The following is a 7,310-nucleotide window of genomic DNA, read 5'->3' as shown; positions in this document are numbered from 1 at the left end:
CCTAATCTTTTCCGAAGATTCAGAGAGCTTCGAATCGATTCAGACCTTTTAATTGGTCCCCTGATTTGATTCAGATTTGGAGATTCAGCCACCGAATTGGGCCGAATCTCCTCCAAATCGAATCACCACCCAAAGCTTCACACAGCCCTAATAGTTATAGGCATTCATGTGAGATGAAATGTGACACATAGCAGATAGCCAGAAGCTTGTAACTATTTGCCATTCATGGCTATAAACCTAGGTTTGAACTGGTGGTCTCCAATCTCTGGCTTGCATTATCCCTGAGACTCAGTGACATTGCTTGTGCATCCAATGGAAATTTGAAATTAAATCGAAGGTTGACAGGGAGAACTAAGTAAGATATGTAACTTGCTTAGTGTTGCTGCCTATGGCCAGTAAAGTTTGAGACCACTGGTTTAAGTGATTTCAATGTCTTTGTGGTGGGTCTCCTATATTTGTATGCAATCTGTATTAAAACATCACATTTCTGACACTTCACTGGGCTCTTATACAAAATTGTTTCAATCAGTCATAATACTAGACTTCTGTCTGAAAGCTTATTTGGATTTTGCCTTTTTATGTTTGCATGCTGTCATTTATGGGCTTGAGGCAAATTTTACAAAAATTGCTGTGGCTGTATTTAAATAATCAAAATGCAAAACATTCTAGGAGGGTTCGATTTTTTTTCTGTGCTCGTATGTAGCTTTATAATAAAATCCAAAACTTGGGTAGGTCATTTCCCCTCCTTAATAAGAACTAACTGCATACCCCTTTCCCTCCTCACAAGAGAGAAAAATACAGCTGTCCACTAAATGAAGGCATGTTTATGAAATAGCCTGTCACTGGCTAGTGTTATGATTCATTAATATAATGAGAGGTTCCATATCAAAGCAGAAATGTAAGGTGTGTAAATAGGGTTGCCATGGCAACTTCTGAGTCTTATGATCTTTGTGGTATAAATCAAATACTAATCAAGGGTCTGATCTTGTATTCTTTATGCACCTATTGACTATAGTAAGAGATTTGAATGGGATAGAAAAGCAAGATGTACAATGGTCTGGGATGGACAGTTGCATATCTTCATTACTTATTTTTAAATGCTACAAAATAATGGTGCAATGTTACTACTGCTGCATTAACCATAATAAAGTCTTTATAGCCTTATTACAGGCAAATAGCTGCTAGGTATCATTAAAGGCTTTTTTTTCATGTGGGATGCAGGATTTGAACTCAGAATTTTGTCTTTTTACTTCAAAAATCTTTTGATACAATCCTTTAGCTTTTCCTCCCTTCTTGAATGCCTTCAAGTTTATTTTAATGAGTTTTGGAGAGCTGGTATTGCAGTCCCCTGCTCGCATGGATTTTGCAAGCCCTTGCTCACTTGCATAATCCTTACTTTTGTTATTAGTCATGTTGACTGATGGATCTAGCTCTGTTTGCCAAAGATTCCCATATTTATCCAATTCCCATGAAAATAAAATGGTAAAATTTCTGTTGAAACCCATGTGTGTGATTACCGTAGTAGCTGCAGTTGTCATAGGTCTGGTGCTGTCCTGTAATAATTCATGAATGTTGTGTGTTCATGCTGTTATTGAGGTATTTTCTGTGAGGTTTAATGCAGGGGTGTCAAACTCAAATCAATTGGCAGGACACATTCCTTGCCAGCACCCACAAGGCTAATGCTGCTTCTGCCACTTACCCCTCTTGCTGTCTGCTACTGATTGTCTCTTTCTCTCTTGCTGTTAGCAGCAATTGAAAATAGTATACAGGTTTCTCTTGCCTTATGCTGTACATGCGATCCTGGAAAACAATGTATAACTTGAATTTGCATAAAGGGAACCCACTTTACAGTGTAACAAATAGGGATACGTTCCAAGACCTCAACTGTATTGACCCCCAGACCCATTTCTACCACTTTTACAAGACAATTTTGGTACTCGCCAACAGCAGAGAGGGGTAGGAAATAAGCTATTAGGATGCTTAGAAGCCATAACGGAGATGGCAACTACAGAAACCTGTGTTGCAGGCAACTAGTGAGGAGCACAGATTCACACAGGAGACTGTATTTTGGTGCACATCATTCCCACAATGCACTGCACAAAGTGGCTGACTGCAGGCTTCTATAACACCAGTCATATAAGAGTGGAATTGCCTTGCATATAATGAATTTTTGGTATAAAAAGGGTCATTGCATAAGAGTGAATTCACACATACAGAACCTGCATAAAGCGAGGGAAACCAGTATTTGGTTGTAGGAAAAGGGGAGTTGTGGGCTGAGAGAATACCTGCCTTCTGCAGCAGCTCTGCCAGCACGTTGGATGCTGACCACTCCACAGTGTCTCTGGCAGCCAGAGACACAAGCCCTTCAGGCTGGATGACCTACCTCTATGGGCTGGATACTTCCTGCAAACCATATGTTTGATACCCCCTGGTTTAATGAACCATGAAAAAATATCTGGAAAAAGAGGCACGAAGGAAAAGAATGGATCAAGAAGAGCCATCTTTTTTTCAAACACTTGAGGGCTGAGAGACAATGCTATGACTGTAACTGCTGAAAAGGTTGGACAAGAACCAGCAAAGGCCTGCAAACATAGGAAATCAAAATTAGTTTGGCAAGTTTTAAAACAGCACAATGCAGAGTAGATATGCACCATTATAGACTTTAAAAAGTTTATAAAAAGCTTAAGAAGGAGCACTTTCTCAAGAAATGGGTGGAGTTGATTCTAAGAGATATGTAGAAAGGAAGGACCCCTAAGGTGGTATCTGAAGAAGTTAAGCCTTTCTAGCTTACGTTTCTGGAGAAGGTTAGCCTTTATGTAGGATAGATGGGCATATAGACTAGGGGTGGGCAATAATTTGGGCTGGAGGACCACTTAGGGAATTTTGGTGAGCTGTTGCAGGCCAGATCAGCACCAGCCTCCCCCCTCCCTCACCTCCACCCCCGGCAACAGCTCTCCGCACAATGGATCATGACTGGCCCGACCGGTAAGGGGGTGCAGCGTATGCCTGTGACCCAGCTCCCACCACCCCTGCTCCAGCTCAGGAGCACACAGGCTGCCCCAGTACAGCATGGCTGTGGATTGGCATGGCCAGCATGCAGTGGCCCTGACAGATCATGACTGGATTAGGCCACCCTGTGCTGCTGGGCCATGCCACTTCTCAGCTATGCTGTACTGGGGCTGCTTGCGTGTGCCTATGCTGTGGATAGGGGCCATATCATGATTGTACACTCTGTCCCTCTCCTTGTCGGTCTGGACAAAATCCATTGTGTGGAGAGCAGATTGAGACTCTGTGCTGGGATCCAGTCCTGCACTGTCACCATCCCACAACCCTGATCCCAGTCCTGGCCCTTGCCCCCAGTTCTGCCCACCTGTCCCACTCCAGTTGCTGCAACCCATCCCATCTATCCCATCTGCTCAGCTGAGTGCATCCTGCTCACAGGGGACCTGGGCTGTTTTCCATGGAGACCCTGCCTGCCTGCTGTGCCTGGCACCCCTGGTGGTGACTGTTGAGAAGATGGGCTGGGGTGCTTCGGCAGTGGGGCTGTGTCCAGCAGCAGTGGCAACACTGGCAATGCCAGCTGGAAGGAGCTGCTGCTGTCGGGGATGCTGGGAAGTGGATTCCAGCCACTGCATTATCCCAGGCCTGCTGGACACCCAAGAGTGGCAGGACCAGTTGTGCATGCACCATGGCCCAGGTTGTTCCCCATGTCTGGGCTGCTGGGGCTGAGGAACCCACTGCAGGCTGGATAAAATCCCTTGGCAGGTCAGATTTGGCCTCTGGGCCACATTTTGCCCACCACAATGGATACTGGGTTTTTTAGGTTTATAACCCATCTCCCCTAAAATATTCTATTCATTAAGTTAAGCACTACTTGGATTTTAAGAAGGTTCCTGAATCACTGTGCAGCTCTGGCCAGGGATTCCCAAAGAGAACAGCTGCAGGTATCTGAACTCAGTAAGACCTAATGCAATTGTTATGCAGGGTATAGTAACCCAGGGCACAGTCTAAGGGAGTGGATGCACAAAATATTACATGGGTATACCAGACGGCTGCTATGAATGTCCTTTGCCACTAGGTGAGGAATGAACAAAAATCCTGGGATAGGTTGTGGACAAGTGATACCTATACTGGTGTATCTTACAATGGTGTAGTTTTACCCATGATTTTTTTTCTATGGGTAGTTTTGTGCTGAATGCAACTAGGGCTGCATACAAGCATTATTTCTACTGAGAGAATTGCTGTTCTCCTGGTAGAAATGACAAGTGTATAAGTGTTCATTCAAGATCTTTTGTGAGAAACTGCCCCTGTAGGAGAAGATCTTTCAGATGTCAGCCTGGAAGATCTCCTCCATGAGAGAGTTTCTCTTGCAAGAGTGAACACTTGTACACTTCCTTCCCAGTCTATTCCAAGTCTCCTTAGGACTCGGAGGAGTGGAGCAGCCTCTGCTCCCCCCACCTTCCCCAGGCTGATCCCTGGGGTGCGGGGGGAGAGGGCAGCTGCAGATTGAACTCCTGAACTGCTCATGCTCCCAGAACAATTTATAGCAGTGAAAAATTTTCAGAAATGAATACCTGTATGCAGCCTAAGTTATGCTGGTGTATAGCTGTACATCATGTGTCCTCTCTCTTCCTCTTTTTTTTTTAAACTGGTGTAAACTTGTGAGTCTGTGCCCTAAGAGCAGGAGAGTTGCAGAATACTATCTTGGAAGAGGTAATGGCATAAAGACTAACAGTATATGTACAAAGAGCAGAATGGCAGAGAGGTGCAGCTAGTTCAGTAACTATGGCAATAGCTAATATGATAATAACTAAGATATATGTTGAGGTATGTGTTGTTTTTTTCTGAACAAAATACAGTGCTCTGAAACTCGGTAGTAAGTACAGTGCCATTTGATATGACAGTTAAAGAGCCTGCCTCTTGTTTTGTAACCAACCATGCATTGTATACTGGAGTAGATTTATAAATCTTTTCTGTTTAGCTAGCAACATGTAAATTACTATTATGGTAAACCATGGAGATCAGAGAGCTGATAAAATGAGAAGGAACAATATAATGGTATAAAGCTTTAGAGAAAATTACAGTAATGTTTTGTAGTGCCTTGCTAGTGAGGCATTTGCACACTTTCCCTTGTAATGCTTTCAGAAGTATTGTATAGCTGTAAACACTAACTCTGTTCTTAGCTGTTAATTAAAAAGACTTAGCAAGGATTTCTTTTAAATGTTGAACTCTCCATTTGAGCTCTAAGAATGCAAAACTAACCCACAGTGTTGTTACTCATTACAAAATTTCACTTTTAATCATGACAACAATTTCCAATCATGACAACAATTTCCTTGTAACATGGCATCCGATGGTATAAGTCTTGGGCTTATCATCACCTTTTTTGGCTCTAGTGCCAAAGAGTCCTATGCCAAGGGAACAATGTCAGTTATGAGGTCTGTTTTCTTGGGAACAACTAGGGCAGGGAAGCAATGCCTCAGGCTGAACAATTAAATCCTTGCCTCTGTAAAGCATTAGACCCTAAATCCTGCAGACATTTAAGCATGTGCTTGACTTGAAACTTATCTGTAAATGAGTGATTCCCAACCAGGGTATCATGAGATCCCCTGCAATATTAGCACAGTCAGATGTGGAAACATCTATGCGATTTACAAGATAAATCCTGAAGGTGCCTGTACATGAGTGTGGAGTCTGCTCCGATGCACTGTAAGTACTCGATGCACTTGTTTAATTGAGTCTGCTGGAGTGTGGTGATTACTGTGCTCCAGCAGCCTCCCATGTCCTGTGTATCAGCATCCCTGCGCTTCAAAATGACTCGTCCATTGAACAAGGTTTAGTTCAAGCACCCCCACCGCCATTTTGAAGCAGGGGTATGCTGATATATGAGATGCTGCAGTGCTTTAATTGGAGCAGCTCTCGGAGCCAGTATAATTAAAGACCTCCCCCCCACCCCTTGGAGCACATGTAACAGTGCCCTGAGATTTCAAATAGGAATCTGTAGTGTTAAAACCTTCTGTCCTTACTGAGTTCTTTGGAACAGAAGAATTTTTCTATTATTTTTTCCATGGTCAAAAAGAGTGAAAGCTAAGAGCTGGCATTTTCTGAGTGAGCCAAATTGGGGGGGGGGCTCTGATCCTAAGGAGGTTAAGAACCACTGATGAAAGTGCTTTTAAGGTTGTGGCCCTGATCTCTATCTCTTCCATCAGCCACATGCCTCTGAGAAATTGTCTTGGAACTGAATGGAGCAGAGAGTACAAAGCATGCTGTTAGTCAGAACAATGTGTTTGTGTGTCTAATGGTGTTATGTGTGTGTGCATATATATACAGGTATAGTTTACCAGTATTAGAAGCTCTTGAATTACTGCAAATGCTTTCTGCACTAGTACACATTTCTATGTAGTAGCCTTGGAACAGGGATCAATAAGTGTCTGTGGGAGAGGTTGAGGGTGGTGGTGGAGGATCATGGACCTCTCTTACTAGTAATTCAGATTTAAGATCTAGCCTGATCATAGTCTTTTGATATTGGCTTCAGTGAGCATGGGTTCAAGGTACTCATTGATAATGGATAAAATTCCCTCACGGCTGAAAAATTGAGGCCTTTCATTTAGGCCTATTTGGGAAGCTAAAGGAATGACAGCCAATCACTTACTTTCTTTGAGCCCTGGAAGATGTTTCTGCTGGTTCTGGATTGACTAGTACAATAGGGTTGGGTTTAGGCTGAATATAGTCTTGAAAATGCTTCAGGATTGTGCCCTGAAGAGGTTGTGACACAAAACTGATGAGGCTGAGGGGGCAAGAAAGTGCTGTAACAGTACATGCTAAACTCTGGCTATGCATAATCACATTTTCCTACAGCAAGATTACTGTGATTTTTTTTTTTAATCAGGTGAAGCGGATTTTAGTCAAGCTGATTTTGTTTGAAATCCTTTTATAAATAAGAGGGCCCAGTGTATCCCTGAGTGGGAATAATTTGTGGCAATATGAAATGGAGGAGGAAAAAGAGAAAGCAGCGGTGATGGGGTGGAGAATGTAAAACCGAATTCTTATATTCTTATGTTGTATGGTGGATAGAAATAAGACAGATAGAAACATTTGAGTTGCTGGGTAAGACTGGCAGAAAAATCATGGGGCTGAATCCTTGGCAGGGATGGGGGGAGGAAGAAGAGTGGAGGGTACAGGCTTATGGTGCATAAAAAGGATGAGACTTCCTGAGTTCAGTGTATGCGGCAGGGGAACCATTGCAGAAGGCATACATAATTTTTATTATGTGCTGTACATCTTGCATGCAGCCTTGCTAAAATGTGAAA

The 7,310-nt window shown here is 43.0% G+C and overlaps 1 protein-coding gene across 2 annotated transcripts in view; it reads left to right on the top strand.

Annotated features, from left to right (window-relative positions):
• GADL1 (glutamate decarboxylase like 1) overlaps positions 1-7,310 on the top strand; it is a 193,213-nt gene that overhangs the window by 121,998 nt on the left and 63,905 nt on the right. The gene's annotated exons all lie outside the window — the stretch shown is intronic.

The sequence above is a fragment of the Gavialis gangeticus genome, unplaced genomic scaffold (genome assembly GCF_001723915.1).
Source record: "Gavialis gangeticus isolate Ggan-Ray unplaced genomic scaffold, GavGan_comp1, whole genome shotgun sequence".
NCBI classification, from domain to species: Eukaryota; Metazoa; Chordata; order Crocodylia; family Gavialidae; genus Gavialis; species Gavialis gangeticus.
The sequence above is the reverse complement of the archived record's forward strand: the minus strand, read 5'-3'. Positions and strand labels throughout refer to the sequence as shown.